General features: G+C 36.2%; 1 protein-coding gene across 2 annotated transcripts in view; it reads right to left on the bottom strand.

Moving 5' to 3' along the window:
- The window catches only part of Edil3 (EGF like repeats and discoidin domains 3), a 482,678-nt gene that overhangs the window by 387,159 nt on the left and 83,590 nt on the right, over positions 1-11,929 (bottom strand). The window lies entirely within an intron of this gene.

The raw sequence follows: 11,929 nt of genomic DNA, 5'->3' as shown, positions 1-11,929 counted from the left end.
ACTCTGGTCAGTGTTGGGAACCTCTTCCCTTATCTCTCTCTCCCATAACCCTGGGGCTAAGGGTGTGGCCCTGGGGTCCCGAGGTTGGGGGCTGCCCCTTATTCACCCCCGGTAGAGTGGGTCAGAGACTTGCATGCCCACCATGGGCTAAGTGGAAAGTATCTGGCAGCACTCCTGCCTCTGCCTGCCCAGAGCATAGGAGGAATTCTGGCCTGACTTAGGCTTCTTTTCCCCTCCCCCTCTTTCCCAAGAGCCCCCTTTTTTGTCCCCACTCACTTCTGCATTAACTATTCAGTACAATGCATGTCATCTATTAGCACTAGACTGCTACAGGCAATCTCTAAAACTCTGGCTTTTAAGGACTTCATCAATGATACTAGTTCTAATTATACTTGTCTGTGTCCTTCATATCTTCCTCCAAATAATTCAAAGAGTTACATAAGCTTTACTCAGAATGACATCAATCAAATAGCCTATTTTCTCTCTTAATTCCAAAAATATAAATAGTCTCACAGACTTCTGAAGAGGTAAAATGTGCAACAAAGAAGGGAAGATGAGGAGCTGATAAAAGTTAAATAACAGGTTATTTCAAATAGAACATGCAAAAGTGTGAAAGAGTGTTTACATGAGGCTTGTACCTCTTGCACAATTCACAAATTTCATTTGTTTCTTTAATTTAAATCACCTCCTCTCTCACTAGGAGATAGGAGCATATTGATTTCAGAATCATTTGTAAATTTAGCATCAAACTTAGCATGAAATAAAAATACAAATATAATTCCTGCCCCCAATTCCAGTTCCTCAGCATTATCTCCAGTTTTGTAGCACACTTCCTGCTACAACCTCTCCGTCCTTCTCATTTGTTACTTATTGTGTTGGATTTTTGTTTGTTTTGTCCTATTCTGACTTGTTTGTGTGCTTTTATTTTTTTCTTATTTTATTTTATCATTGGTAGTTTTTTAAAAATTTGTTCATATACTAGTGATTAAAAAAAGTTGTAGATTTGGATGAGTAGAGAAATTGGGAAAATCTGGGAAGATTTGGGGAATACAAACCATAGTTATAGTATATTATATGAAAAATATATTTTCAATAAGATAATTAAAATATTATCTGGATTTTGAGAGAATCACATAGGAAAATTTTGTCCTGCAGATCTTTATCCATAAGGTTACAACTAAAAACTTTGATCTTTTGTTTTTCAATCTTTTACCAAACATATGAGTATTAGGGACCTACTTATATGTCCAGGATTATAGCAGGCTGAGAGGACAAAAATACTGTTTTGATGATTGCTTACATCGATGGAATGTACCAATAACACATTTTCCGAGGCTACTGTCTCTTTAAATCCTATCCTTACTATGATCAGGCTTTGCTTCTCCTCATAGGATGAATTAAACAGACTCTCAGTATGCAATATATTACTCCTAGGGCTTTGCACAAGTCAGCTCAGATCTACTGTCTTTTTGGATGGACTATCCAGGATTGTCTATCCTCTCTCAGGTCTCTTCCCTGAGAGCTTGTCTCTTGTGTGCCCTCCTGGTTTGTCCTGCTATTCTGTATTCTGTGAATGATGGGGCATCTCTTAATGGATAGCAGCCTCAGGCCCCAGGGGAACCCCAGTTTACATCTCAATTCTGCTACTTCCAACCTCCTGACCTAAGAAAGAGGTCCCAGGTTCCTGTTCAGCCATACAGTATGAGGATTAAGAAAGAGCCCTGCAAAAGTACCTTGTGCAATGCTCATTACATGTTAAGTTCCCTGATGAGCTTCTCTGATTTCAAGAATGAAATAGATGCAGACCTGCAGTAGTAGAAGAGCTATTAAGTCTACCTCCCTCTAGGAAGAAGGTATAATTTGAATATATGTGGTGTAATCACATCAAAACATGGGTTTAACTAAATCAACCAGATCAATAAAACAAATTATAATCTCCAAAGAGAATGTGTCACCATCCCACTGACATGTTCTAAACTGTTTTATTACATTTTCCCAGATGTCATGTCATACAGATCTGCATCATTTCAGCAGTCTTCCTCTTACATTTAAATTTCTTATTTCTATACAATGATATTAGTCCTGCGACTAATGTATGCGGCTTACCTCACAACTGGACATGCATTTGCTTACAACATGTATGTTTTGTACACCTTACAATCATTTTCTTATTATTTGAAGTCAGAGCTTCTATCTGCAGAACATTTTCGTGTTTATGACCAGGTACATTGGTATAAACAGAACTTTGACCTCTCAGATTGCTCCTGCTGGCCTTTTGTTACTTACATGCTCAAATCCCAGCAAAAGTCGAGAAACACTCTCTTAAAGATATTTCTACTGACCTCTCTGCAACACTCTCTACTGTCTACCTCGCACACTAAAATTTTCTGCTGTTGCTTATGATCTCCAGAAGCCCTGGACTTCTGTACAAAAATAGGCATTTCTTTATTTTCAGTGCACTGATGCAGCCCAGCACTTAATCCCTGGGTCTCTTTCTTGCTATTTAATGTACTATTGCTCAAGAATTGATGCTGTCCACTTTTCACAGAAGATTGAAAGCTGAGCATTTCCTGTGCTTTATGGTGCTTGTTGCTTTGGCCACATTTGTTTTTCACATTTCCCATGTGACTTCACATTTCCCTTCCCATCAAGGAAGGGAAAGGGCTGAGTACAAGAAAGGTAAAATGTTATGTTTGCATTTGTTTGCTTTCTATGGAAACTCTTAACAAAGAATTACTTCCTGATGATGTTCTGGCACTCATATCCTTTACTGCATTCCCTTACTTTCACCTTTGCTAAGAAGACAAGTGTCACAGGCAACCTCTAGAAATAGGAGTTTGGAAGGATCCTCCAAAATGCACCGGATATCTGGGAGGTGAGAGACTCTCAGGGCTCAAAGGGAGGGACCTTAAATGAAATGCCTGACAGAAGGGAGAGGGAACTTATAGAGCACACCTCCAGCAGGAAGACAGGGCATCAAGTGTGGGATGGGGTTGCCATCCCACAGTCACAAGTCTGACCCATAATTGTTCCTGTTTGGAAGAATTACAGGGATAGAAATGGAGAGGAGTCTGAGGAAAACAAGGTCCAGAGACAGGCCCAAAGAGGGATCCAGTTCAAGGGAGGTCCCAAGGTCTGACACTATTACTGAGGCTATGGAGCGCTCACAAAAAGGAATCTATCATGACTGCCCTCTTGAAGACCCAATAAGCAGTTGAAAGGGTCAGATGCAGTTATTTGCATCCAACCAATGGACAGAAGCAAATGTTGTTGAATTAGGGAAGGCTGAAAGAATCTGAGGAGAAGGGCAATCCTGTAGGAGGACCAGCAGTCTCAATTAATCTGGACCCCCGAGGTCTCTCAAACACTGGGCCATCAAACAGACAGCATACACCAGCTGATATGAGGCCCCCCAACACACATACAGTAGAGGACAGCTGGGTCTGTGTTCATTCAGAGAAGATGTACCTTACCCTCATGAGACTGGAGGGCCCAAGGAGTTTAGAGGTCAGGTGGGGTGGGGGCTGGGGGCATGCAGGGGAGACGGGGGTGGGGAGAAGGTGTGGGATGTGGAACAGTAGGAGAGTGAGCAGGGGGCGGGGGTTGAATAAAATATGGAGTGCAAAATAATAAGTTAATAAAGAAAAAACAAAAAAGAAAATCACTTACAATATAAAATAAAAAAAAATAATAATAAAGGATTACAGTATGTCATGCAGGTCTTAACCAATACTTGGAGGTTATGAATGGTTTAACAATGTGTCCTTCAGTAAGGGGATATGGATTTGTAGGAACGAAAGTTGCTTTCAAATGAGATCTGCACTAAGCAAGACATTTCTATCTTTTTATGGATGTGTTACTTTCTCTGTGCTCATTTTCATCCCCTTGGCAACATAGTTCTGCAGCAGCATTCATTCAACAGTGGCTATTATTTCTGTAGCCCATTCTAGTGATCAGGGTTTCATGTTCAGAGTTCTCCAACCCTGTAAGCTTTCCCAGAGTAGCTGGTGTTCTTATGTATATGAAATCACATTTTTTCCCTTACTAATTCTGTAAATAGGTATTTTTCCTATAACCATTTCATGCCATGACTCTCAGTAATACAAAGCTGGTCTGCATCAGAGACTCGTTTCATCATTTAAAGTCTGTGCTTAGAAAATCATTTTTGAAGATGGAGAAAGAAACAAAGATGTAATAATATTAAAATATACTAAAATGTAATGTAATCATATTCATGTTAATAATAACTCAAATTCAGATACTTGCTATTCTTCAACATATCATAATTTGAGAAAGTACCACCTGGATTTATGAAACCACACAGCTAAAACAGAGCCAGTATAGGAGATGAACACATTAAATATTGCAAAGTCCCAGGAACAATTTTCTACATATAGTAAGTGTTCAACAAAGGACACTACTCTATCATGGATTGCTAACATTCTGAGACATATTTCAGGACATTTGTATGACTTCCAACTTGCAATATGTTATTGTTTTCTGATCCATCCATTATAACGTAATCTGGACTCTTTCTTACCTGTTAACAACATTCAGCTATGACTATAAATATTTATAATAATTCACTCACAAGTGTACATCTTGACCAGTTCAAAGGAGGGTATAAGCAAAGAAGGATAAGATTAATTGATCCTAAAATTACTTCATCTTCAATATCATTATTCATTTAACTTTTGAATATCTTTTGACCATCATAGTCCCTTTAAATAACAGGCAGTCCATTCTAATAAATTTTAGTTTTCACTTAAATTGGATTTGTGATTTCATCTGATTCTAATGCAATATAATCTGCATAAAACACACCGCAAAGTATATAATCAGTCCTTTAATATACTCACTATTTAGACGGTTTCTGGATCATATTTACAATCATAGTGTGGCACTGGTGAGTGCTCACAGTTTTTCTGCATGGGCAGCTGTGACTCTGTACTTCACTCCAGCATTTCCATTTTGATTGATGACAGCCACACTCGCTCTAGTCTTGGTTTTGTTGATAATGGATCATAAATCCAGGTGGTACTTTCTCAAATTATGATATGTTGAAGAATAGCAAGTATCTGAATTTGAGTTATTATTAACATGAATATGATTACATTACATTTTAGTATATTTTAATATTATTACATCTTCAACAAAACATTAATGGCATTATTTTTAAACATGTGTGTATAAATTACTTCAAATTATCTGCTTAGATGTGGGTTCTGGGTACTACTAAACATCTCTCGACTGACTCTCCTCTTGTTCTATAAAGCTGAATAAGATGTTTCTATCCTAACTATCCCCACAGCAGAAGTTGGAAGACTCTGAATCTAACCAGTAGGTACATATGGTCAAATGTCTGTTATTTTTGCTCAGTAGGAATGATATCACAGACATTCATTGTCTTTGTTTGTATTCTATTTAGTCTAGTATTCAATATTAATGTTCAGCAACTTTTTGTGTTCATCCCATACAATACACCATATTGTATAAAGTAGTCAGCATACACTATATTTGTCCTTAGCAGAAACTAATCAAATATGGTGTCGGAAGAATAAGACAGTGCAGTAAACTGCATCTATGTATATCACTATACACTTGCTTATGTATTATAATTTCTACTGCAAAAAATGTATCTTAATAAAATCTTGCATAGGGATCATATGCTCCGTGACCATAAATATCAGCATTTTCTAATGTCCTCCAAAGGTCCATGTGCTAAAGTCAGTGTTTACCAGCGTGTAGTACTACATAGATAAGATGAAACCTTTAATAGATGAAATTCAGTGGGATGAATTTACATTGTTTGGAAAGCATCATGACAGGAGGCATGGTTGGCCTGAAATTTTCTTCCTTTTCCCTATTTCCCATGACCACAAGATGGGCAGCTTTGCTCTACTATGCATTCTTCTCCATAATGCTTTGCCTTGCCCCCAGCACAAAACAGCACAGTAAACAGGAAGTGAAACCATGGGCTCAAATTTTATATGTTACTCCTTTTTCCAGAAAGTAATTTTTATTTTTCAACTTGTCACTTAGATAACTCAGCTCATGAAATTCTATAACAGAATAAATTAATTATATTCAATAGTGAAAATCTACAGTTATTTTTTTTTCCAAAACTCTACATAGAACACAATGCCGTTCATCTTGGATGCACAAACAGATTCTTACTGATTGCCTTTCATTTTCCTTCCCTACTGCTTCTGTTTATTAGTCAGCTCCCCAATGGACCATCAGATGTTTAAATACAAAGGCCTATCCTTCAACAATGTATTACCATTGTACCCAGGGCCAATCCACCAAAGTTCAATACTATTTGTACACAATGGCATGTAACAATTCTATGGAAAGTAACTTTGGGGATACTTGCTGTCTTTACTTTATTTTTTAGTGTTGGCTAAGCCATGTTCCTTCCTGATGTAATAATACAAACTTCTAGATTCTTCTGATACCATAATTGGTTTTTCAATATCTAGTGTTCAGTTCTAAAAGTCATGTAGGCAACACTGAATGGAGTCATCAAGTTGTTTTTATATGTTTATTCACTTCATAATATGTGTGACAATGATGAAAAAATAAAACAGAACTAGAGTAATGGAAGGTAGGGGAATCAGTCATGGGAGGAGCAAGGTGGATGGTGTAGTCAGAAGGAGGGGAGAAAAGTCTTAAGTATTTGTAGTTGGATAAAAAAGAATGATAGCGTAAAAACAAAAGTCTTGTGTCATTCATTTTCCTAAAGTATAATTGAACACTATAGCAATTACAGCATATTGTTACAATACTACCATTATTACCATTGTTTTCCTTACAACCAACAAATGCTATTACCTCTCTTCTTGAAAGAAACAATTTTAGATTTATAGTTAACTCCCAGTTATCCTTCAGAAGACAATGTGGAAAAATCTATAAAATCTATTAGTTTTAGTGACATTCTTTGTTCCAGAGAATATGGTGTGATGGGCTGAAATTTAGTTTAAAAAACAACCAAACTGTCAGAAGAAGTCAATATCAACAAGAATGTTTCTAAAAGCATGGATGTGTGGAAAAAGATGTGTTAAGTAGACATTACAATTCACCTGTATTTAAACTAAAACATGCATGTGTATAATAGTAAATTTGAAGAGACCTAGGGATCATTGTGAGTATCAGTTGATCATGAACTGTCTCAGAGTCTGAGAAAAACAGTTACTGATTTTAAGAAGATGGTTAATGACTAAAAGCTGCTATTAATTAAATAACATACTTTAAAGGTGTCTCATCCCTGAGGCCTGAAGAGACTGCTCAGGGGTTAAAAACCTATACTGCACTTTCAGAAGATTGAAGTTCCCAGAACTTTTGCACCTGCAGTGCAAAAGCCATTTTTAAATCCAACTGCAGCCCTAGCCATTGTGAGCAATTATGGTCACAGGCACATAGCCACATGGAAATGCATGCATATACATATACATGTAATTAAAATTTAATTACATATATATGTAATTAAAAATAAATCCTTGAAAAAAGTTAAACATCAGTGAACATGTATTTATATATACACACACACATATATGTATATATACACATCCATATGAATATATATCCCAATGTGAACTATAATATTTATCTTTCAAATGTTATGTTACCTGATATAAACTTGTTAATTTGAAAACCAATTATGAACTACTGATGTATAATGTATAAGAAACTTACTTTCTGGAGAGAAAGCATACACTAGGTATTAGGAGACTTTAATCATTCAAGTGATTGAATGTGGTGTAGTATTGAATAGAAAAGAAAGAATTTGTATATGAAATACAGTCTTGCTTCAGAATAAGGCTGTCTGCTGAATTCCTTTAATATAGGCTTGATACGACCTGAAGAATATTCTAGATCTCTGAGATCTAGACTATACTGTTGATATGCAATAAGGAGCCAGTTGGATGAACCACAAAATGTCGTTATATTATTATAAACTTAATGTTGCTCAGGTACTATGATCCCAAATATATTTATTAATAGAAACTCTACTAAAGTTATGTTTAGGTTACACTAATGCCTCTATGTGCTTGCACATAAGCTGACATGCAGCTACCAAGATGTTTGATGCTACTTGGTATGCATTACTATGCTTCCAGTGATCGTTGCTGCCTTCACCATGGATTTAATGAAGGAAAGTGATGGACTGTGGACAGCCTCAGAGAGAAAGCCTTTAAAGAAAAAGTGTCAAGGCGACTTTTCTGTCAATGGCATGAGGGATCCAGTAGCCCTGATTAATTTCATTGCTAGTATCTTGTATGGAAATGGAGAGACAAGCAAAGCACAGTATTAAAAATGCATTGCAAATATGCCCCTCTTAAGTCATTTGAAGACAATTACTGGCAGCTAGAATCTCACTCTATGGAATCCCATGAGAATATTTTCCATGGATTGACCTGGGGATGAAGCTCTTGTTCTGTATCTTTAAATTTTTGCTTTAGCTTTAGGCTTACAGTGAACTCTATAGTCAGGCTGCATAAATATTCTTGAGCTCTGCTTTGTGTGCCAAGTTCTCCCGAGAATAGCACAGGCAGTAGATTGCAGTTAAGAATTTTAAATATGTTTTTAATTCTATGGTTATCATGAATTTTTGTATTTATACACACACACACACANACACACACACACACACACACACACACACACACACATACACACTCACTCAGACCACTTCTTTTCTATGCTTTTTAAAAATGGAGATATTTTGGAGAATTAACATTCACTCCTTATTTAAAAGTAAAGGAGATGTTGTCCATGTGAAAGAGCAGAAGATTTATTAGGAAAAAAAACAGAATGAATAGAATATTCTCTAAAGTATAAAAAATATTCAGCAATAAATCTTGCAGTACAGACTGATATGTCGTGCTTCAGGTCTTATCAAGCCTATATTGAAGGAATTCAGCAGGCAACCACACTCTGAAGCAAGAGTGTATTTCACATACAAAGTGCTTTCTTTTCTATTCAGTGCCACACTAGAGACCTGCCACACTGTGAATTTAGTTGGCTTCTTTATTTACAGAAACCATGATTGCACTTTTTACCTACTTCACAGCTTACTAGGTTGGAAAGGGTAATAGCACACATAGACTACTGTAGAGTTTATTCCTTTAGAGGGATTCAGATGCAAGCCTTCCTCTGTGCATGGTTTTCTTTTTCTCTTGCCCTCTTCAAATAGGGCACTACACTTCAGGTTATAATCAATTAAACTCATTCTCAGCTGTTCAGCATTCTGGGTTCCCTATGGAGCAGCCTGTACATGCTTTAGCTACACTCTAGGGTACTTAGACAGAGCTTCTGGGAACTCTGCCCACCCTTCAGCCATGCAGTGTCGGCCATCCTGGTACAGAAGGTTAATGAAGTCTAGAAGGACCTACTGCATGGTTTAGAGCATCCTACTGGTGTTTGTCTGAAAACGCCCCACACTTGAGATGTCTATGACCAAATAGTAATGGCACTGATTCAGAATAAGAATAGACCATTACATCAAGCACAGAACTTTCAGTTTGGTGATAGTATTTGTCATTATTGAGGGATTAGTATCTATGTAAGTTTTATAATGGCAGAGTTCTATTAAAGGAAGCCCATGTTTGGTCATTTACTTTATGTAAGGCATATGTAGTTTCCTAATTTCTAAAGAAAATGTTCATTTAATCTTTAATATAGGACTTACAACTTATTTTTTAAAAATAAGTTTGTGAAACTATTTTAAAAGAATACTTTATCAAGCAGGTTAAGTGTCAAGTGTCAGTACTTGATTTCCAAAGATCTTGATCTTATTTATGACATATTTCTACAATTTCATTAGAATAATTGTGAATAAAGAGAAGGCTTTCACAGTTTGCATATTTGCAATACCAAATGTGTATGTCTAATCAATATTTTTTTTCAAAATGGTTACTGAAATTTATTTTAAGAATCCAGTCTAAATCTTGAAGTTAACAAATTTATATGAGCTAAATGAATATCCTGGATTCAAATACAAAAATATCTATGTCATAGGAGTATATACAGAGGAGTATATAGGTGTTAGCTCACATGTTAATAGAGGGAAATAAAGCAAATACTGGCAAAGTCAAAGACCTGCTCTATGCAACGGTAGCTGTCAATCCTTTGTAACTGGACACGTCAGCAGCTGTGCAAACCTGCTTACTCTGTAAAATACTTCATTGGCTGCCACAACAACTTCCACCCAAGTTTTTCACTTCCCTGAACATTGCTTCTTTGTGAGTCTTTCTTCTTCGGGTTTTCTATTGTTTATATTACAAGCTTGTGACATACCTCAGGCTCTTCCTGCAAGCTGATGTCCAGCCCTGCCAGGCTTAGAACTCACAATCACATTGACTCAGGATTACAGGCATGGTCTACCAAGCTCAACTCCATTCTAACTTCGAGTTTTAGAATGTGTTTCAAGATTCAGCACCTCTTGGTTTCTATCCATATTCACCCCAAACATCATATAAATACTTTTGAGCAATTCATGACCCAATGTTTTTATCTCATTTGATATACTTCTAAAACCTTAGAATTATAAAGTCTCTTGAATGATTAATTTCTATCTCATATTTAACATGGCGAAGTTCTTGATCATTTTTCCAGACTTACTTTTCTTGTTTCCTTTCTTATCTCAGGTTATGTCAGCTCTGATCTTAGAGTCCTGAAAGCCAAGCCATAAGAGGTCCTCATGACACACACCTCTCATGTGTGTATCCTCTATGATTACAGTTTCAGTTGGTTGTATGTTCAAAATGACATATCTTACCCTTATGTAGCACACATCTAAATTAAATCTATAATTATCCTTGGCCTTAAGTATTGCACTAATAATTTATCCAGCTTTTTTTTTTATTATTATTACTACTTCTAGACAGATTCTCAGTATCCAGGACACAGTGATCTTTTTAAACATCTCATAAGACATCTTATGGCATACAATTCTTAATGTAAGCGTGTTATCTCATGAATTTAACATGGAAATAATATGGCCATGTCTTACTTTATATATATTTACCATATAAGCAAAACTATACCCATATATCCATACTCAGTAGCTTCTCTTCTACCTGCCATCTACTTCTAACTCCTTTCTCCATGCTTGTCTCCAGAATTCAGTTTACCACAGTCCATGCCACTTTCATGGTCTCACAAGGTCTCATCAGGATTGTCCTGCCTAACCCGTGTCTCTCACCACTTTCTCGGCTTATTTTTATTCCGAACATGAAAAGACCCTGTGCCTTAGTCTCATTTAGTTGTTTGCCTATGTATTTCTTCTTCAGGAAATCTCTGATGACTCTAACACTTAAAATCTTAGGTCTCCATTTTCTCACGTTCTTGTCCTTCGTTCATAAAATCCACAAGTATCACAAGTCACCAAGTTTAAATATTTTATACTGGCTTATTCTTTCATTCTTGTCTGAACCCCCACAAGGTTAGAAATTGTTTTTCATCTCACAAACTCACTACTTTGTATTCATAAAGTAATTATTCTAGAATAACAGACAAATTAGATTAAGAAACAATAGAAGAAAAGGAAAGGAAGACAAACAAGAGAGAAAGTAGAAAAAAAATCCTTAAGATTTTTACAAATGGAGATTCAGGATTGAACTGTGACCAAGATGTGCCTACTGTGTCCTAGATTGTACTGCTTTTGATATTCCTAAACAATGGCAAGCACTAACAATCTCTGCTTACTAGCTTTCCAAATTGAGTTGGAAGTGTTCTACAAGGGCAGCAGATGGAGGAACATAAGTTCATAATTTAAATTGGTCACAGATTTAGATTTATACATTTAATATTACAAAGATACCTTTAAAAGTAATTAGAGTATCATCCTTCTTTTAAATCAGTTAAAGACTATCTCCCCTGAAGTGTTAGAGTTTTTTTTTTTTTTTTTTTTTTTTTTTTTTTTTTT

This window comes from Mus caroli, chromosome 13 (assembly GCF_900094665.2).
Source record: "Mus caroli chromosome 13, CAROLI_EIJ_v1.1, whole genome shotgun sequence".
Lineage (NCBI taxonomy): Eukaryota > Metazoa > Chordata > Mammalia > Rodentia > Muridae > Mus > Mus caroli.
Note: the sequence above shows the minus strand (reverse complement) of the source record. Positions and strands in the feature narration are given on the sequence as shown.